Genomic DNA, 23,284 nt, shown 5'->3' on the forward strand with positions numbered 1-23,284 from the left:
CCCCATCCAACCTGGTTTTAGACACTTCCAGTGATGGGGCATGCACAGCCCCTCTGTGCAACCTGTTCCAGTGGCTCAACCCTTCACAGTAAAGAATTTCATCCTGATATTTCATCTAAATCCACCCTCTTTGGCTTTAAAGTTCTTATCCCTCCTTGAAGACATTACCCCTCCTTGATGCCCAGTGCTATCCCAAGAGAAAGATCTTGGGACTTTCTGAAGATCTTGGGACTTGCTGCAGTCTGAGGTTTGCAGTGGAGACTCCCCCTTGAACAGCTCACTGTGGGTGGAGGCAATGGCCCACCACACAGGGCAGATGGTGCAGACTCAGTCACAGGTTCCTATAGGTAAAAATGAAAGAAAACAAGTTAAGATAATTGACATTATAATCACAGTTTAGGTTAAATTTTTGTGCCCAGAATGCAACTGTAAACTGTATTAAATTCTCTTCTGTTAAGCATCTACCTCCAAATCTCAATGTAAAAACAAAAAAGAAAACATTTTTCTCTCTGAATTAGAAAAACAGATAAAAGGATAAGAATTCTAAGGGGGAAAGAAAAAGCAAAGAAAAACCCCAAACAAACAAACAAACAAAAGAACAAAAACAAGCGAAGAAAAAAACCCCAAAAAACCTCAACAACAACAACAACAACAACAACAAAAGACAAAAAAAAACACCCAAAAAACCACAACAAGCCCAAAACCAAACAAAATGGGCGGTGGTATTGGCAAAAATTGCTCTACTCCTTTCCTCTATTCCCTAGAATAAAAAAAAATGGTGGAGGTTTAGGGTGGCTCACTGAACATAGATTGATGGCACCTTGTCCTATGTAATATTTTTAGCATCCATTAACAAAAATAAAAAAATATTTGGCACTCTGTTTTCATCTTCCTTATGGCAAAAGTGATGAGAGTTGGATCCTTATCCAGCATCTCATCTCAAAGATTTTAACTTTACACAATTGTCTTCCAAGCTATCATTTAAGCTTACCTGCTGGGATATGGGATAAAGTGTTTACAATATGGAATTCTTCAGATGAGAGTCCTTCATTTTATTTTGTTCTATTTGATTTCATTCATTTTTTAGAATTGAAATGTCATGAGGATTAATTAAAACAAAACAAAACAAAACAAACAAACCAAAACACATTGACATTTCGGAAATTGGAATATTTAATTTAGTTTTTCTGAACTAATCCAACACAGTTACTTTTTGGCCACTGACATTTGCGCATAAGTGTCTGTTCCATAAATGTTCCAGCCTTGTAGTCACTATTCAGTTATTGTACTAATTTCTACACTTATTTTCAAATTGGGACATTATAATGCAGTAGGATATGGGGTTGATCAAACACAGTTATATTTTTCCTTCATAAACATACATTAGCTATTTCTACTATTTCTTTTTTCATGCTTAGTTTTTTTCTATATGTAAATGAGTATGCTAAGACATATTACTGCTTACATAGAAGTAGAAAAGCTCTAACATTTGTATGTGACTGATCATGTATGTGGAAAAAATGTATGATGGTTATGTAAACAAATTGAGAAAATATTTGTCTTGTAACTCTTCAACATATTTTGTTATTCACACTGAATTCTAACTTGCACTACATACGATCTATATCTCCTGACAGGCACTGTCTTCTCTGCAGGAGACGGGAGAATATGAATGAGTTACTTACAGATACCAGCCCAATTCAGGCTCTTAGGATCTGATCATCAACATGAGACCTCAGGCTAAATAAAGAGATGAGATGACATCCCCTATTTCATTCAATTTATATCTAAACACTGTTTAATAGTAAGACAATAAGAGAACTCCATTCCTTGAGGGGATCATCTCAAAGATTTACCTGCTCTGAATTCATTCACATTTGATTCTATCTTGTAATGGAAATAGAAACAGAGGAGGAAAAGACAATCAGGTGTCTGCATATTATTTTCCAAAAACAGTGTATTCTATCATAACAGTATTCCCTGAGAAAAGAAAAGGACAGGGTAAAGAAAAGCAAAAGAGAAAGGAAAAAATCTTTGGAAAGGTCTGACTACTGTGAGATATTCAGATTCTTTTAATGAATGACTATGCACCATTTCCACAGACTTTTCACACAAGCAACTAAGTACACACACAAGCAATTATATTTTGTTGCAATTCATTAAACTTTTTTCCCTCTGGAAAAAAAAAGCCATTAGAAAGCAAAAAAATGCACAAGATTGTCATTAAATAATATTTTAAAGACACAAAATTATTTTTAAATAGAGTCCAGATAATTCAGTGAAAAATACTCTCATTAGTACTGTAGATTAATCCATGCATTTTTGTATTTGCAGTGATTTGTGTAATTTCTATCTTCTCTTCCAGAGGCTGTGACTCAGAAGATATTTTAGTGGGAATAAAATTCTAGTTGTAAAATTATTAAAAATGAAAATAAGAGGAGAAAGGATGCATTAAAGAAAAATAAATTCTTTCATTCAGCATTGTATATTTATTTTGTATAGTGACAAGAGACTGCTCAGGAGTGAAAGAAAATGTTATTGCATTTTAGCCTATGAAGCACTCCAGGCCTCACTTCTCTGTTTTCTATTCTCTCTTGGTACCACTTGGTTCCTCTTGAAGCTACACCTCCCTTAAGTGGTTATAAATAATACTATCTTTAGGAAAAGCTGCATATCAGAATCCCATTAAAAATTCTGTCTAGAAATGACAAAGATCAAAACAAAACAAAACAAAAGAAAACAAAACAAAACAAAACAAACGCCACAAATCCCACAAATTCAGTATTGAATCTCCAGAGATACAGATATTATGAATGGCTTCACTGGTATTGTGAGCAAGAAAACTCCCATTTTTACAGCACTTTCACTTTCCAGAAGTGTTGTGCTGGCTATTTACCCATCCTGGAGTAATTCTGTTTAGCTTGATGAAAATTCCAGATGCAAATTCCAAACACAAGAGCCATGATTTGAACAGAGGTAATATGGGAAAATCATCCCCATTGAAATCATGGGTTCTTCCCTCTCCCCTCCATACTTCCTTTCCTCCACTGAATAAATTCAACTTACTCTGATATCAGATCACTGAGCGAACCTAAGGGAGTGAAATCTTATGAGATCAGTCCAATTAAGTAAATGCTATCTCTTTGAATGAAAAACAACCTCTTTAAATAAATTGTATGGTGCTCTTTGTTTTTTTAAAAGCCAAGCAATCCTCTTGCATTTTTCCATCTTTTTTTTTGGTTTTTTTTTGTTCAGTTTCTGGAAAATTGAATATATTTTCCTTAAAAAAAAAAAAAAAAAAAAAAAAAAAGGTAATTAACTCTTCTGAATTCTTAAGACTGTCTCTTCAAATCATTATAGCATGTACAGATATATCCATGAAATATGGTTGATCATTATATTTCAGGTTTATATTTAAAAGAAATGAATAAATATCATTATAACTGGCTGATCAGTAAGCAAGTCTTAAATTATATAGATATTTTAATTCCAAATTTATTATGCTCTTACCTCTAAGAAAACACTTAAATTAAGTTCTAGGTTTTGGATGGATAAAATTCTTATTTTAAATTACAATAAAAACAGTGAAAGAAAATATTTCAAACAGATTAACCATTGTCTATATAATAACTCATTTATTTATTTATTTAGGTAATAAAAATTTCTTCAACTCCTCCAAACCTCCTGAAAGGTTTTGCTCAGGTGATGAGTAGAGTTGTTATTTTACTGGACTCTCCCATTTAGCTGAAATCCTTCTTTGCAGGAAATATCATGGTCTATGAGATCAGGAAAGAGATAGCAGAGAAAAAGTTTTCCTTCAGAGGTGGTAGTCCAAATTATTTCATCTCTAGTTTAATATTGAAAAGTCTGCTGATCATTAACACATGCCTACACAAGGAGAAGTAGAGACTACTTATCACCTGAGAACACTGTACTGGAATAAGTATGTGTTTTATTCTGAGTTGAGAAAATTTTGCTCATAATTTCATTAATTAGCCTTCAATTGACTTCTTTTTTTAGGTGCAGCCTATATGACTAGTTTTATTTTTTTTCCTTATAGCTGCATACTATCTTCATCTTGTCAAAAACAATTGTTCTGGCCAGTCCCTTTCATCAGTTCTTCAACAAGCTAAGAAATTCTATTGTTGTTTGCTTCCTTGTGTTCATTTATGTTTGCTTCACATGGCACATCTTACTTAGATTACATCCTGTTACAAGATCCAGCATTCTCAGTAAATGAGAATATCTTGTTTATCAACTGTCAACACTAGGTTTGCCCCATTCTTACATCAGTTTCTAGTTAATTCTGCCTTGGTGAATGAAGTGTCACCTCTTCTTTATTAGAGGAAAGTCAGTGAGAAGTATAGTTCATAAAAAAGCTGTTTTTTTCCACGTGGTAAGTGGTAACATATCTCTGAATTCCAATTACACTTCTTCAGTTTCCACAGAGCTTAAGTGTCCAACTCCACGTTTTTCTGGTTTGCTCTACCTCAATCTGTACAGAGCTGGTGTCAGACCATGAATAAACAGTAAGAAGCAACCATTCTCACTAAATAGCAGCTCTCACCAAACATTCCTGTTTCTTGAAACAAACAAACAAAAAATCAAACAAAAGATCAAGCATGATAAAATGTGTAGAAGATGCAAATGTGATCTTAGTTAATTTTAATTCCCTTACTCAAGAGTAATGTCAAAATTTAGACAAATCAAATTTTGTCTAGTACAGGCAAAAAATTCTTGAGGTAAGAGTAGACAAAAGAAATCTGTCAGCTTGTTTTTGATATATAATTTCATAAATAGTTAAATAATGTGTATTAGGAACACAGTCAAAGAACCTTAAGCTGTATTAATGTTATGATGTTTACTTTGATTTGCAAAAAAAAGTATTAGCCGATCTGTCTACTTCCTAAAGCTAAAACTGTATATAAATTGATAAACTCTATTCATTTCCAGCCTGATATAGAAATAATGTAATTTATGCTAAAGTCGTTAGGATGAGATAATCCTCAATAAATTTTTAGGAGATAATCCTCAAAAGATACACAAGTGATTCTGAATAATATTACCAAAATCCAGGTGCTCAGATAGTTCACACCGTACTTTCCTATAGAGCAAGTCTTTCTGACTGTCAGGATGGACATGATGAGTGGACAGTTTTCCCGTGTTACTTCAAGCCCATTCAAGTTTTAAAATCTGTGATATTAGGGGTGTTGTGTTTATTTGGTAGAAGTTAATTTGACCTTGACATCTAGTTGTAAATGCAGTAAACAGGGATTCAGTGTTAGCCAAGGCACCAGACTTCACATCTGCATCAATCAGAACTGCTCCCTTTGCAGACCATGGTCTCATCATTTCCTCATTTGCTGTCTCTTTTGTTCTGCACATGAAATTCCTGAATATCTGACTAAGATCTGCTTAGCTGTCCATAACTTATTAAAAAAAAAAAAAAAAAAGGAAAAAAAAAGGTACCATGTATGTGACAGAAGTACAGATAAGAAATTTTCCATTTCCACATAGAAACAGTTGTTACATTTTCTCAGACTGTTGAAGAAGGAGAAAAAGGGAGAGAGAATTTTGATGAGATGGGTGGCTTGGAGCTTTTTTAAATTTTAGCTTTATCATTAACAGGACACATTTTGTCTGCAAAAATTCCATCTTTGTTTTTTTCCATTTAGGACTGTTCAAAAATCTTCTTGGCCTGGAGCTGTAACTGATGTAGCATTAGGCTCTAAATTATTCAACCATAAACATGTCTTCCATAATAATTACTGAAGTGCTACTGCAATACGCAGTTCTTGGTTTTTTCACCAAATATCCTCATTCTTTTTTAATAGCACAATGAATATTTGAATTAATGCTCAAAATTTCCTAAATTTACTTAAGATAAAAGCTGGTGTCTATGAAAAATTATCACCTATTGCATAATTATTCCACAATATTTTTAGGTGTTTTTTGTGTTTGCCTTTTGAATTATAACATTTTTTTTGTATTTTTCATTTGACTATAAGACCCCCAATACTAGCTAGTAGATAAAATTCAATTTTCACAGAGAATTATAACAAAATAAAAGACATTCATTTAATGTCTCTAAAAACATGTAAAGAGATAAACCAATACCTTGGGCATGTATTTTTTTTTCTCAGCATGAAGATTGTATGATTCTTTAAACTAAATTATTTGGTGGAAAAAAAATGGCCAGAGGGCGAAACTCAGACTAAAAAAACTCTCTTCTTTAACTAACTTTTGTGACTGCTCTAAATTGACCACTTTTTTCCCTGACTAATCTCTAAACAGAGGCCATATCCTTTCACTTGCAAAATGCCCTCACACAAAATAAATTACCTTCCCACCACCCTGGTTACTTGCCAGGGAGTACTTTATTTTTCCACTAGGAAGAAGAAAATCAGCTTGTATTTTGCTTGCTAGAGCCTTCTGCATTTTAATTCTGGACTCTGAATGAACATCAGAGAGGCTTTATGATGTTTTGCACAAAAGTGCCTGTGTTCATAGTTTCACTCAGGGCACCCAAAATAGCACGCAGTAAGCAGTGTCATACTGTGAGTTTTCAAAAGTAGAAGCAGAACTGACTTATACTGGCAGGAAGCTGTAACTCCTAGAGTTTTCTCAGGATCTGTGAAGTAAAACAGAACTCTTATTTCTCGGCATCCCGTGTTTCATGCAACTTTTGCAATATCCATTCATTTATGCCTAGAAGGCCCTGAAGTTACACAGGTAAGAGATTTTTTTTTAATTTATTTATTATATTCTGAAAATCAAACTTAACACATTTATCAGGGTGCATCCAGTGCAAAAGCCACAAAAGGCAGAGACAAACCCAAAGGCCCTCAAAACCTCTAGAAAGTGAATCTGCTTTGTTGTTTCGCCAGAGTCCACCCTCTAACTTCTATATCTGTGAAATTCCAAATTTCTAGATTAGATTTGCCAGAGGAAATACTCACTATGCTTGTTTTGTGTTCAACTTGCACATTAAAATTTCCATGCTGACTATCAATCAATTTTTTGCAAGACCCCCAGCTCTGACAGAATGCTTGTGATTGCTTCAGCTAAACTTATGCAAGTGATTGCCACAATTTCTGAGGGTGACATCAAGAGTGAAACTTTTCTTGTTTTAAAGGAACAGTAGGAAATACTCCCTGTTTTGTTACTCTTCACTCTACTGTATCAGAAATATCTTTTTTTCTTATTTTTATTCACATTTCTGTTCCCATTCCTCTTTATAATCCCCCAACTAGCAACTGCAAAGTCTTTCAGACCACAGAAAATGTGTGCCTCTACTTTTGTCAGATGTCAAATGTGAAATGGCAATTTCTTAATAAATGAGTTTTTCAAAGAATAGTGCATTACATACACTGGAAAAATATTTGCATACCATGTTTCTTTTGTAACATTTCTATTAGGAAGTATAGGTACAATTTATTTTTAAAGCTCAGACTCTTCAAATAGGCTGTAGCCAAAAAACATCCAGTAGAATATAGCCCAGAGATATTTAATAGTTGTTGATTTGTTATTATAATACTGAGTGGCTGTCAGCTTGTTCATTTCTGCAAATAATTTTGCTATGAAACTGGTGGGAATTGCACAGCTTTTGGATTATAGCATTGTTTTTTAATAGACTAAATCTTACTTAGAATCAGTTGTGATTGCAAAGCACTCCAGATAAACTACTTTTATTTTCTACATGGATAAATTTGCACTAAAATGCAAAAATTGATCTGTGGACTCAGTTTTACGAGGTCTAAAGACATGTATCAATGCTCAGCATTTTTCTATTGGAAGTGTTGAACCAAGTACTTATATAAAATGAATATAGGGCTGTGACTGGAGTTCAGAATTTCTGCATTTTTACAGAATAAAAAATGCATTAGTGAAAGATCTAGACAACGAAAATCTATTCTTGGAATTATTTTTATGTAGTGGAGAGAGGATGAAAGAAGGCCTTGCTCACAAAATACTCTAAGAAATGTAGTTTAAATTAAAGAACAAAGTCACAAATCTACTATGGAAAGCCATATATATTTAGAAGCAAAATGTAACTACTTTTACCTAGTGTAAGGTAAATTATAAAATTATAATGCAGACTTTGCATTCAAAACAGAAAAATGTATAGTATCTTAAAAATTAAGTCTATATTTTTTTCATGTGTCAGAATGTTTTGCAATTACTGACATGAAATAATTTTTGGACAATATTAGCACAATTTGATATTGAAATAAGGAAATAATATAATATATGCTATACAGCCATATTTTAATGATATCTGTGGTTTAAGCCACTTGTTGGTTTTCATCATTACTCTTTTGTTTATTTGCTTTGATAGTTTATAATTCTTTTGGATGAAATTTTCACTGTGCAGTCTTTGTGTCATGTTTTCTAAAAATACACTTGGGATCTTCTGGTTTAATTTAATTAGAAAGATTTGGCTATTTCTTAAATTAGTTTAATTTAAAAGGTAATTGTGCCAACAGATCTAACAATACAATAGATATTATAGAATTAAAATATTAGATCCTTTTTAGGTGAAAACCATTATTTTCCTTTTATTTTCTAAGTCACATAAAGTTTTGATTTCTACCACAGGTGTTAGAGATAGGCTCCACCACAGTCCCTTAACTTTTCTTTATTTCAACTGTTCCAATCCCTTTGATGCTAAAGGAAGCAGTATATAACACAATGTTGTTCTTATCTGTCCTTTCAATATTCTTTACCCAACAACATATCTGTTTCTGAAAATGGATGAAAAAAGGGCCAGAGAGTGTCTATGATCATTTCAGCTATCCTGGTTATCCTGGATCCACTCCAGACTCTGCTAAGCAGACAAGGTACATCCATTACAGAGGAAGTTGATGTGGATTAAGACCACACGGGACAGACCAGGGGACATAATTCTGCTTTTGAGACACACGTCAAGGTCTCTTCTCCGCATGTGCATTGCCTGTAGCACAAAAGAAATTGCAGTTGCTGCTGCTAACAAGATGTAATTGTTAACAATGTTTGCAAAAGAACATTTCTCCCAGGCTTTCTATTAGGGATACAAACATAGTGAAGACCTTGCCAATGGAAGGTGATATTAAATTAGAATCTTTCAGTCTCAGGCCACTGACTTAACTGTTAAAGCAAACTCCTTTTGAGACAACATAATTAAGGAAAAATGGATATTTAATTACTATAAAAGTAGAAAAAAGAAAGTAAAACTTCAGTACAGCAAATACAGTGCTGGAATTAAAAATGTGATATCTGAAGATTGCTAAGACCATCTCGAGGGACAACATGTATTCTGATGCAATTTCTTTCTTCTTTAATTTAAATTTCTTGAGGGAAAACTTTTTTGCATTGGCACTGTATACATATATATATATAAAATAGCTAGTGAAGGACAGTTGGTGCAACCTTAAAATTGTTAACTAAACATTAGAGGAAGTGTAAGATGTCATTTAATATCTTACTTTTTACACATAATTTGGACACCTTGGAAATCAAAGGACATCCTAGTAGAGTAAATTATAAAATATAAGTAACAAAATAATAACTGAATCGTGTGACTGAATACTATTTTAAAGTATTTAATGTGATTAAAAGCTAACCAGGTCTGCAAAATTTTTCAGTATTTGACAGATCTTTAAGAAAGAAAAATTTCTTGAAGTTTTATTTTACTTAAATATTTTCTGTTTAAGACTGGGTTTACAAGCATATTAAACAATAACAGATGTTGCTATTATATTAAAAAATATTAAAAATATTTTTAAAAATATTTCAATTGCTCTGTTTTTATTGTCGTGCAGCATAAAGAAGGTTTGCGACTTTTCATTGTTAGCATTTGGATGGTGTAGTCAGAATGGTGAATTTTCTTTAACTACCAAGATTACAAAAATTAAAAGGGATTTAAAGATGTTTGTCAAATGGTAAAGACACTGTGGTTATATACTCCTTTCCCTGTAGAGAATATTTTCAGAATGTGAATAGGGTATCTAGGGTATGTGGGGAATATCAACCTTCTGTGATTCATAAGTTTAGGTGGGATAATGCAATCTGTCAAAACTGTTTAGAAAAAAACAAAGAGTCTCAAAAAGCTTTGTAAAGAAAGCTATATTTATTTAACATCTCTTTAATAATTTTAAATTGTTAAATGAGTTCTATTCATCCCAAGCAGAATTTATCAAGAGATAGAACAAAGATCTATATCTGATCTTGCTTTGCAAAGGAATTGTGGTTCACTGGATGCAGTCACACGTGAACAGAGCTCACTCTCTAGGAGTTATGCCCGCTCCATGGGTAAGAATAAACACGGGATCTAAAATCAAAACAGATATTACTCCTTGTTAAATTATAATTCTGTGATTTTTGGAGGATTTGAAACACTCTGAAAATTTCAAGAAATCTTCCAACAAACTTCATAAACAAAATCATAATACAGTAATTTGTAAGAATCTATATAATCCAGAATAATCCAAAATACTCTAAACATTTTCTGTATCTTTTTTAGAAATTTACTGAAAATAGCCATACGGCATGCATGCTGTTACACAAAGCCATGCTCTGAGTTACATGTTGGCATCAGCCCATACATGCAAACTGGTCAAGAAGCTCCCTAGTGCCTCGATGCATTGTCATGTATTTTTGAGGAGATGGAAACAAACATAAGCTAGGAGCAGTCCTAACTTTTTCAGCCTTTTTGACTTATCCATGACATTTAAGCAATTTATGCATAGAGTTGTTTTTCTTCTCTAAATGAAGTGAATTCCTTATCTCTTTCATATTTTGCGTGAAAAACACAAAAAGAGGTCATTGTCCAAGGGTCCATGAGCCATAACAATTTGTCACATTCAAGGCATCCTTTCCAGGCACTTCACCATCCCATGGAGCCTGCAGAAATATTCAGGAGTAGGAAAGAGAGGAGAGCGTGTGCCAACATCATGCAAACTATAAACCTTCTATCTTTGCTAATAAATTAGAAAACAGTGCTCCTTTCAATTACTGCCCAGTTCAACTTTACACAGCTGATTTCTCACTTTCTTCATGAGATGCAGAGAGTTGTTGGAGAATATTAAGGGCATTGCTGGTGCTGGTTTTATGTATCACTGTGATGTATATTGACTAGGCCAAAATTTACCCTTAACAGTAATTCCCAGTAGTAGAAGAGCTAGAATGATTTATGCTCCTTTATATCTCATGAGATACTCCTGGAAAATAAAAAGATGTTTCCAGACAAATTAAGACGACAACTAGTCATACAGAACGAAAATGTGGTAAGTGTATTGCTTTTCCCCTAACATCAAATTTAACATATAAATTGAATTGGTTTCAAATGCCAGGTCATTAGATAGTTGGCATACATGGCTATTTTCATAAAAGACTGACCCAGAAAATATATAAATAGCATTTGGAAATGTCACATGGAGATAAACTGTGATGATTGCTTGGCTTTCCATATGCACTCTTTCAGGGGTGTACAAATGTTATTAAATTAGATCCATTTTCTGGTCCCTCACGTGTAATTTTCTTCTACTCAATTCTTTATCTCAGCTATTTTGTTAAGTGATCATAGTACAGAAAATTTTGTTTCCACTTAAACATTACAGGAAAACAGAGCCTAGACTCAAAGACAGTCACAGCATAAGTCCACTTTGACAGTGTACAGAATAAATGGGCTCAGTTACCTGAACATTTTAATCAGAGGTCTGTGAAATTTTGTGAGTGACACTACCCGTCTGGCCAGCAGCCTGTGTCAGTGTCAGTGACTCTGCTCTCCTGGAAGAAGTTCAGGCAGATAACAGAGCAGTCTCCACCACGTGGTGGGCAGCACTGGATGGGTCTCTCTAATTCCCTCCTGGAGTCCTCCCATATGTACACAAAGAGTTTCTCTCCTCACCTCCTGTGGGGTCCCACCCCCATGTAACTCTCTGGGCAAACCCAGCCCCATCAACTACTGGTCCCACGGGTGGATATCTGACAGGAATTCCCCATCCAAACACTGCACCAGCCCACGCTGTGGCTGTGACTGGGCTGTTCGGAGCCTTTCTCCTCTGCAGAGCAGCACCACAAACTGCTTACAATGGGAGCCCGAGCCACCCTCGGGTCACAGTCCAAGACTGGACCATGAAACATCCTCATTTGATGGGCAGAACTAGTTCCACCCTCTGAAGTACCCAGATATGTAACTGAGTGCTTTTAGCAACCCAGCACCGAAAAAAACCCCAAGTTTCTATTACATAGAGTCCTTAAAGACCAAATGTAAGAATTAATTAACCTGAACTCCCCCAAATAATCAAATATTAAAATACAAGTAATTTTCAGTAGATAATATTGCTTATTTCCTCCAAAACGAGACGATTCTCTCAGAAGAGAAGAAAATTTAAAGCAAGAACTTACTCTCAAATGTAGTTTCTACAAGCACAATATTGCTACATGCATGAAACATTCAAAGAAACTCTGAATTATAAATTTATATTCACATTTGCCATCTATATTACAAAAACTGCAAAAGTAAATAATTCAGAGATGTGAATAACTGTTAAGTTGTCATAAATAATGGATTTTTGCTTTTTCCTCCACTGGGTTTTTGTATTGTAGTTTGCCTCTTTATTCATTTTTTCTTTTCTTTATTTTTTTCTTTATCTTTTTCTTTTTTCTGATAGATAGCCTCTTCAGAATAATAGCTGATTTCCAACTGAGCTACTACAATCTGATTCAGCCCATTTTGTTTTAAATGAAAACTAGACAGCACAGCAAAAACTGTTGCATCATAAAAATGATAGAGAGTATTCCTGAGTATTACTAATCATAAATGTCAAAGGGAGTAAAACGCACACTATTTCAGTAGGATATCTGAAGATCTGAAGACTCTTGGAACAATTTCAGTGGCCTTCCACTGGCAGCAACTTTAGATTTCTAGGAATTTATAATTGTTGCCTGTAGGCTTTCCTGTTTTTATGTCTGGCTATGTTGGAGCAATGTTCACTACACCCAAACCAGGGAAATGAGGTGATCCTATGGGCTGATATAGCAGAACCTATTGGAGAATGAATTCATGACAGCGAAAGACTTAACTCATATTTGGCTCTAATACATGAAAAATGAGATAATTTTAATGTATGTGTGACAAAATCACTATAAAGTGAGGTAATAAAACTTCACTTTGTTTTGATGCTTTCTCATATCCAAAAGAGATATGTTTTTGGGTTTTTTTCTTTCTACCTGACATAGTGGTTAGGATTTATATATTAGTATGATACCATAAAACCATGATATTATGATCATATTGATCATAAATCTTAGTAATCATATGGAGAAAAAGCATTCTGGCAATCAGCTGCATTAAGCAGGATTAAAATATGTGAGAAAAATTTTGTGAAATTTGTTTTAATCTTTTTTTAAATGTACTGGAAAAAAAAGAAGAAATGTCAACTCCTTTGGAAAACGTTATTCCTTTTGTCCAATCTAAAAAAAAAAGGGCTTAAAAAGGGGCTTATAATTTAAAGTAGTTTATATCAAGAAGATAAGTAGCATATTTGTTAAGAATTTTAAACATAATTTTAAACTAGTTAATCTATGAAACATCTTTGTTCTGGTCTAATTTCCTTTACTAGAATAATCTTTTGCTAGCTGAAATGAAAACATTCCTACTAGAGGATCATGTGACCTGCCTGTAGGTGTCTTTAAGGAACTTATTACCTTAGGTTAATTGGCAAGATTCTCTCTGGACAGAAATGTGGTGTTTTAGACTCCATCTGCTGCTTACCTTTCTTACAATGCTGTAAAGCACACACACTTTTCTCTTTCTCTTGACTATTTAGGGAGGCTGCACAGGACATTACACTATGTCTTTAACTTTCAGGTGTTTAAATTAATAAATACTATCTCAAGAAAGCATGGGAGCCTCAGGGTCTGTATTATTAAAAGCAAAAATATTATCTATGCCATAAAGAGTAAACATTTGCATGAAAAACATTAGATAAACTTTAAGGTTATTACGAGATCTATAATATCTATAGGTTCACAATAAACACTGTAATATTTCATCTTGTAGTCACTATTTTTCAATAAAATAACTTTATTCCATATTATGTTCCATTCTTCTGGTGATAAAATTAATTTTATACCTCATTTAGCAGCTGTATTTAGCAGACAATTCTAGGACAAGAAATAATTTACTCAAATAATGCTAAAATAAAGGTAAAGTAATAAAATAATAAAAAAGATAACAAGGAAAGCTGAAAACAGGGGGGAAAAAAAGCAAAATTAAACCTTTTGGACAGTGAAGCTTTTGCCAAGGCTCTGCTAGATCTTGTTAAAATGACAGTGGGTACTGAGGAGAAGCATGGGATGTTTTTTACTCAGCAGAAACTGTGAATAAGTTTGATTTAACTGAGGCTGAGAGGCTGCAAATTGATTTCTTGATTCATTTAGGACACAGTCAGGGGCAGCATATAGAAAACCCTGGAGAGAAGAGGACAGCATTATTGTTTCCTTCCTTAATAGGTGTAAAAGGTTGGAACTCTGTCAAGTGGCAGCAAGTTCATCTGTGTAAAAGACACTGCGAGGTATTTGCCCATCAGACTCATCGATTGCTTGGAGCGAGGCTGAACCGTGGGTGACAGCCTCAGCAGCCGCCACTGCCTTGCTGCCTCCCAGGGCTGGGGGAAAGGGATAACGGGGGATAAGAGGGATGCTGAGCCAGCCCAGCCCTGCTGCCAGCCACAGCGCCCAGCCCAGGCACTCAGCGCACAGCTGCGCTGCTGACAAACCACAGGGGACTGGGCTATCAGCCGCAGCCTGCCCTGTCTGCAGTGCCCGGCACTGCTTCCTGACCCTAAGGTAGCTAAAGACTACCTTGAAATTACTTGGCAATTAGTGAAAACTCAGTTAAAAAAAAAAAAATGAAAATCAAATTTAGATTCGCATGTTCTCACATCTCTCCCTCAAAAGAGGAAATGAATTTGAAGAAAACAAGTTTCGATAAACTGAAATGCTAAACCACATAGTTTTCACATAGAAAACCCGTATTTTTATTTTTAAGTACCAAAAATTTATTTTAAAAAGGTCATAAAATAGGATTGAAACGATTGTCTGTATTAAAAATTAATAATTCAAATAGCTGGCACTGAAGACACGAAGACTTAAAGACTTTAAGAGGGCATATCTCAACAGTAATTTTTTTAGGTATTCAGGTCTACCCTATTAGGCAGCTAGATATATTATATGTGTGTATACATATATATATATATATATATATATATATATATATATATATATATATATATATATATGTTGCCCTGGTGTTTCAGCCTTCTGATGTTGACAGATTCTTTTCATACTTTCTCACACTCTTTCTTCTAAAGAATGATTGTTTTGCATTCCTCTTTGGAGGAAGAGATGGACTTGTGATGAACCAATGGAGTCAAGAGGTCTTACCATCACCGTCCAATCCATGCTCATTGTTGGAGTTCCATAAATAGACATGTAATGTAAATAAAGAGTTCTTTTCCTTGCTCGACTTCCTTGGAGTCAGGTGTGAGTCTCTCTCTCTCTCTCTCTGTGTCGTAATGGTGACATATATATATATATATATAATGTATACCACTATTTGCCATTTTTTAAAAAGTTACATATATATGTATAAAAGATAAGCAAATTGATAGCATTTCCATTAAATCACATATGAGTTCCTCAGTTTACAATCATAAACATAAACCATTAGAGTTGGTTTTGGTCATTTAAGGGCTACAACTTGTATGTACAGAAATAGACCACCAGTGATGCTAATGGTGTGTTAAAAAAATCCCTTCTAGTGTTGGAAGCTATTTTCTACTTTGAACTTCTGAACTATTTCTAAAATTTAGGATACTTCTGTATAGATGTTTATATGTTCATGTTTTGTTTTCCAGTAGTCATAATGAACTCTAACTCTTCCGTATCTAGATCTGTGATAAAGAAAACAGGTTACAATTACAGCACGGGAATTTTTTGGCATGGTTTCAGATTAGTTTGCCATTTTCTGATAGCAGTAAACACAACCTATACAATTCAATTTATTCCACTGAACTCAACCTAGACAAAAACCTCTTTCTATAAAGAAAGAGAAAATCAGTAAGGATCTTGGTTATCAGATGGATAAAGGACTTAAACTCCAAGTACTTTCTATTTTGTGATGTTTGTATTTCACTTAGGAAAATGTGCTAAAATAATAAAACAATATATTACCTTGAAATAATAATTTTCTTTTAGTTCTTTTGATCCCTCTGCTTCCTCAGCAGAAATAAATCCCATCATTTTGGTGATATTGTACAGGCATTCTAAACAGGAATGAGCATTTGGATTTATACACAGTGATGTTGGAAGTAATTCTTAGACCTTGTATTAGAATGCTCAACAAACTCAACACTGTACAATAAAAAGTCCTGTGACAAGAGATTAACCTTAGCCTTCAAAAGAAACCATCTTTAGGAAGGAGTTGAAGCCATAAAACATGCTGTAAGCATGACAGCCACTCTCCTACCTTATCAGGCATTTTCTTCCTTCAAACCTTCTCTTCTATTGTACAAGCAGTAAATAACCTGGCGAAAAAAAAATTAGTTGCTTTTTTTTTTTCTTCTTATAGTTTTTTCAACTCACAGCATGCAATTTATCCATTCAAAGAACAAGAGGGGCTGACCAGGGGCAGCAAAAGCATCTGGTGTAAGAAGAGAGGGAAAGGGCTGACTACTGCAAACAGCTGTTACACTGTAAGGTATAAACTGCAAACTATTCTTTAAGATGATTGCAAAAGAGCCACAGTCTTCTGATGGGATAAAAAGGGAACTCTTAAAATTCATTTACCATTAAGCCCAATTCCCCCCCTGAATTCCCAATATAGAACAATGTACAACTGAGAGCCAGTGGAAGTGCTCTTCAAGGTGAAGTGCTTTCATTACAGATGAATTATGTGCCCTGTATATTGAATCAGCTGCTGTTTCCACAAAGATTATAAATCCAAATAGACTGTACTGAAAGAATCCTGATAGTAGATCATATTTTACTTTAAGTTTGCCTTTTCATAAACCCTACTTGGTCTCTACTTGAACCTAGCTGCAAATAATTCAACATCTAGTTTGATACCAGTATTTGAAAAAAAATCAAGTGTTGTGATCCACACAGAAAAATTCCCACTCTCTTTTTCTCTTTATATGAAATAACTAGATTTTTATGAGATTTTTTTCCCTTCTCTTTCATAGAGAAAGACAGTCCATTGAAAAATTTCAGATAATTTGACTTACTTGGAAATTTTCAAATTTGAAATAGCTCAGAGTTCTATCATTTTCTCAAGGTACAAAGTTTTGTTCACGCATATTTCAATTTTAAGCTGTACTACTTCAATATTTGCTTGTTTTAAATATTGTTGTTTGCATTCAGTAAAACTTGTTGGATATCAAGCCAAGGAAATAGCAATAGATCCCAAAAGACAAGTTCAGATGATCTAAAATCCTTCATCTATTCCCTATTCTAGCTGGCATGTTACCTCTTTTCTCTTGGAGGTTGTGTGTGAATGCTTCATACATTTGTCTCTTTCAGTTTTACCTAATCCTTCTTGACACTGTTTCAGCAATGGACAGAATCAACACACTAGATTTATTCATTACTCTGCAGAGCAGAGCTTATTTTAATGTTTTACTAAGGAACCTTGAAACCCTTGTATTTATTTGTTTGGAAGATGACACTTTCTATCCAGCAGGGATTTTTTTGTTTTGTTTTCACATTGGTGTGCTGGCTCTCTTAGCATGGATAACAGCCCTGGCCCCTTACCAAAGAGGGGGATTTCTGTGCTGTGTTTAAGATTCCATAGCACCATGCCAATACCCTGTCCCCATTTCTGCTCCTTTGATACTGCACAGCGAAGGTGAAATAGTACAATAACATAATCAGCATTAACGATGTATATTTGGAGTCATATTTCAGTTAGGGGCAAGGAGGTCACAAAAGTAATTTGAAGGAAAATGAGAGTGAAAATGTACAGAATTTACTTTCCTGGCTGACAGGAATTGGCAATAACAGCAAGAACTCAGGACTAAAATATGGTTATTGCCCTTTTGTTTACATGTTTCTCTGTAGCAAAACCGTGAGACTGGGGAGTAATCCCAGATTCTCTCTACTTGAATTTTCACCCAGTTGTCTAGATACTTTAACCTGACTTCATTTTAAACAAAGCCCTAGTGAAATTATGAAGCACTGCTAAATGAAGTTTCAACCCAAATTAAGTAAGCACATATCTGTATTTTGCAAATACCCTCCATTCATTACACTGGCATATATGATGGCTTTTGGCAAAGTAGTGAATTAGACACTAGCTTCCTGAGCAATCTTCTAATTCTGAGCGTCCAGAGGACAGATAATTCCGTTAAAATTAATACTTACAGTGGAAGGCTAATTAGGCTGTAGCACATACAATGCAAAGCTCATACTCTGTAACAATCTTTGAGAGAAAAAGATGCCAAAAATACATGACCAGAAGAAAAAGTAAACCCAATAGGATGTTCAGAAATAGATGATATTTTCTAACAAAATAGTATGTTTTCTCTAAGACATCCCCTAAAAACTCAAGAGTGTGCTGAATAGCAGTGGAGGTTGGAAAAGGGAGATGAGAGAAAACCTATAATTAAGGCAACTGCCTATGGTATCTCACAACTCATGAGCACTTCCTGAACAAAGCAAAAGTAACCTAAAATCACAAAAAAACCCAAACCAAACCATACCCTTCTGTTATCATATGGAACAACAAAGAAATTTATGATAGTGGTATATCTAGCTGGTCTCTGTTTTCTTTGATTACAAGTAACAATCTTCTTTTTATTTGTCTGAATAGTTTTTCATGTCCTGTTGCCTTTCATGCCATTTATCTACAGTTTACAAGTCATGAACAGGAAACTATAAAAGGACTCAAAACACTGGAACGATGAGAGATACCTGGAATGACAAAAAATGTAAATACAAGGATAAAGTGTGATTGCATGATGAGCTCCCAACCCAGAAGAAATACAGATATCAGTCTGTTCTTCAAATTAAATGTTCATGGGAAACTTTCAGGCTCAATATCTTATTGAAATCTGGAATATAAATTAAAATACTAGAAAAAAAATAAGGGAACATAAAATACAATAAAGCTGTAATGGTAATTCCCACATGAGCTGTTCTTTTTGCACTTGCAAAAATTATTAACTGATGTCCTCAGGAACCTCATGAAAAAGACCTACAGAATTCATTAATCGAGTAAATTAAATTATATAAAATTTGTTTTCTAAGACACTTGAAGTTATTGGTAGATTTGATGATTAAAATGTCCCTATACTTTTATTAGTGCAATGTTTCCAAAGGATGTTTATTATATTTATATTTATCAATGCTATTTAGGCAAGTTGTAATCCGGCAGACCTAGTTTATGATTTCAACCACGTTGCTAAACGTGGCATATAGCAGAAAGGATGGGGAAGGAGTGCAAAATTAGACAGAAAAAGAAAACTGTTATTGTTCTGTTAGTGGGTAATCTCAAATCGATTCTAGGCAAAAGATTTTCAGTTTGTGATCAAGACCTGAGAAGCAGGAAATTGTCTGGAATAAGCAAATATATAGGGTTTTTTTATTATTTTTGCCTCATCCATCTTGACACAACCCGGCCTAATTGTTGATTATGCCACACTCTTAATCCAAAATTATATAGTGCTCCTCATTAAACCTTGCTACCCATGACAAAATTATGTGGTTCATTGGGGTTCAATGTCTGATTTTTCAACAGAGTTCTTCAGTTTTGTTGTTCCACATCTTGTTACCTCAGCTCTGTTACTGCAAATTATATTTATGAATGGGGAACAACAATTGACACTAGTCCCATTTTTTTCAGTAGATTGCAAAATTCCAAGTGTGCTATCTTCTCTTTCTGTTAAATCCACATGGCTTTTATGGACCTTAACAGCTCATTTGAGGGATTTTTTTTCAAAATAAATTCTTAATAAGTTAATAGCATAACTCATAGCCTCTCAATATGAAAAGAACTACTTTTGCCATACCCTAGTTTCTCTTCCTTTTCATTCCCCTTGGCTTTTTGATTGGTTTACTATCCCACACACAAATACTTTTGAGACAGCATGGGGCAATCAAAGCACATTTTCACTAACTAAGGAACAGATACTTATTTATTAAATATATATCATCCATTGGCTTTATAGATCTAAAAAATTTAAGACCATTACTGTCTGCAGGATATGAGTTCTGTCTTATATAAACTAGGGAATTAAGTCATTGTCCATTGAGTTGCTATGGCAACTTCATGGACTTCCCAGTTTCTGTTGGCTTGCAATGAATTAAAGCCAGAAACTCAGACTCCTGAAAGAAGGGGAATTATGTGCATGAAGTCGGTTTTAAAAAGTGAACTACCAAAAAGACTGTTACAGTAATTTCTTTTTTAAGACTTTATTTTGCGGGGCAAATTATGATGTAGTGAATCATGATATCTCTGAAAGCTGCATATTCTTACATTTATATGAATTGAAGCTATCCAACTGGCTCCACAGGAATCAAATAAAGCTCCATAGCCCAAAGAAAGAAAGGAAAACTCTACAAAGCAGGAATGTTGATGTCCATGTCCAGGGCCAAGAAGTGGCTTGAAAAGTATCCACTCATTAATGAACTCTGAAGCACTATTTCTTCAATACTAATTTCCATGCACAACTGTGAAGGGATTAACTTTAGAAGAAGTACTCAAAGCCTTGCACATAACTTTTAAAAAATATATGTGTGCATCCATGAAGAGGCCTCCTATGTTCTGTCGAGATTTTATTAAAACATTACTTCCCAGAGGAAGTGTGTCTCCCATGTGTCTCACAAATCTAGTCATTAAGGCAGTGAGAGATGGGAATTACAATCCGTGCTTTTTCTTCCTGCTCTTCTCCATGAGTTGCTGTTTAAATTTACAGAGACATATAAAAGTTACCAATAAAAACTGGTAATTGTCACAGCAGAAAAAGTCCTGGTCATATTTTGCCAACTTAGTACCATATGTCTCTAATTTTTAAAGGCAAGTTTCCAAGGTGAAACACTGGTTATTATACAGTCTCTTCTACTTAAGAAAATCAATACAGATAAAGGTATGAAATTCATTGTATAAGGTCAGTTTTACCCATAATATATTTTAGAATTTCATTTAGTTTGATATTGGTGGGTTTCCCTTTTCTTTTTGTTTTTAGCCTTTTTTTTTTCTTTTTCTTTTTTATTTTTTTTAATTTACATTGTTACTTTTTTGTCTTAATTCTACATTGTTACTTGTTTCTTTATCCAGAATTTTTTCTCAGGAAATTAGTCTTTCGACTTAACTGGTTCTTATCCTGGAGCCGTTATTCTCCTTAAACACGCATAATTTTTTAACAAAATGGCTATTTGCAACTCAATTCCACTCCCAATCCTTTTGCCTCCTGCATGTCAATACAGTTCTTCATGGCTCTTTGAAATCCTCTCAGATGACTTCTGCCTTCCACAAACTCTGCTCCTTTCTTGACTGCACAACTTCTTTAGGTAGTACATCTCAGGGCACTTCATTACCGAGATCTGATAACAATAATTTCTATGGTTTTCTTAATCCATTCTCTTACCTCTTTTTTGCTGGAGACACTACTGTGTCATGCACTGCACTACACTAATGTCACAGCACCAGCACCGGCCTTTGTTGGTTTTAATATTATTTTGAAACAACTGAGAGTACTTTATACTTAACAGAGTGCTCTGCTGATTTCTCCCAGACACGTGTTTCTTCCACTGAATTTTAACAACTGATAAATATTTCAGATGAAAGGTCACAAAATCATCCCAAAAGTAATATTTCTGAATAGCTTCAATTTACCTATACTGAACATATCTGTAGATTTTAGCTAAGTATAGTTATTGAAGCTGAGGACAAAAGTAAAAAATGCAAAGGACTTGTCTGCTCTTTTCCAAAGCCCTGCTCAACAGAACTGTGTACTGACCAGGAGAGAAATTGTGCTCTGAATGTCTCTTGTGGACTGAAAATCCCCCAGCTCAGCATACTTGGTCCCCCTTTTTGATGCAGTCCTTACTCCAAGTACAGCTCCTTTCTTTCCTAATCACTGTATGAAAATGAAGTCTTGCATTTTAAACATCTGACTTTTCCAGTATCTCACTTCTTGTCAGTTACCATTCATGGTGATTTCTATTCTATTAAAGTCATCCTAGACGGGAATTACTTTCCTTCTGTTTCTGCCTGTCTCCTCCTTCTGGCTTATTGGCTTAAGAAGCTTCTTAAATTGAAAGAAAAAGTAGGTGATGAAATGTAAAAATGTTGAGGCTAATTGTGCATTTCAATACTCTGATAATACATAAAATCCTGATGATACCTGCTCAGTTGGAGATACAAAAGCTGAGGCTACAAAGTACATAAGTGGACTTGAAATTGACAAAATTACCCTCTGAATGACACACAGCGACTTTGGCTCAACAATATAATTTTTTACAATAGGCTTCTATGAAGTAAAATACCAAAAGAAATCTGCACAGAGAGGTCTGTTTGAGAGATAACATTAAGCAGAGAAGCAACAGAGGGTCACACAGGTAACGAGGAGAGACACAAAGATTGCAGATGACCTACAGCAGTGGGGACAGAACTGACAGGCGAATAGGTAATTCATTAATCTGAGGTGCAAACAGGAAACATTTTTAAATGAAGAAAGGAAAAAAAAAAAGTGGGGTGGAACATTCAGTGCCTTAGCTTCTCAGTGAGAAAGTAGTCTTCAATGTAGGCTAGAGAGATCATGTTTTAATAAGGTAAAGAATGGTTGGAAAAGGAAAGAAAATAATAAAAAGTTTAAAAAATTAGAACGAAAAATATGGAGAAATAAAAACTAATATTTTTCCAGCTTCAAAGAGATCTGTATGTCAGGATTTCTTCTCTCAAGGGCACCAGTCCAGAACCTAAGTAATCGTTATAACTAGCAAAAACAATTATCTGAATTAACATCATCTGAATTTTGGGGCCATAGTGGCCACTTTCACCATAGTGAATTTTTAATCCAATTTTCCATGGTTATCACACCGTTTGTTTTTTTGTTGTTTGTTTGTTTGTTTGTTTGCTTTTTGTTTCCCTCTCTGAAACAAGGTAAACGTTGTGATAAAACTGTGTTGAAAAGGCAGCATTTGTGAGTATCCAAGGTACTAAATGATAGCAGGAATTTTTAAAGGCTCTTTCTTACACAGATATCTTGCAGAACTACCCAACAACAGAGTGAAACCTGAA

The 23,284-nt window shown here is 34.4% G+C and overlaps 1 protein-coding gene across 3 annotated transcripts in view; it reads left to right on the plus strand.

The window, feature by feature from the left end:
- The window catches only part of CDH19 (cadherin 19), a 112,927-nt gene that overhangs the window by 40,228 nt on the left and 49,415 nt on the right, over nt 1–23,284 (plus strand). Inside the window, exon 1 of one of the 3 annotated variants that reach the window (XM_088172707.1) lies at nt 6,516–6,732. The exons of 1 other annotated variant lie outside the window; for it this stretch is intronic. The gene's annotated coding sequence lies outside the window, so the exon portion shown is untranslated. Of the gene's footprint in view, nt 1–6,515; nt 6,733–23,284 lie in introns of those variants that run through there. One more of the 3 variants, XM_014870894.2, reaches the window with a different exon arrangement.

This window comes from Sturnus vulgaris, chromosome 1 (assembly GCF_052056855.1).
Source record: "Sturnus vulgaris isolate bStuVul1 chromosome 1, bStuVul1.hap1, whole genome shotgun sequence".
NCBI classification, from domain to species: Eukaryota; Metazoa; Chordata; class Aves; order Passeriformes; family Sturnidae; genus Sturnus; species Sturnus vulgaris.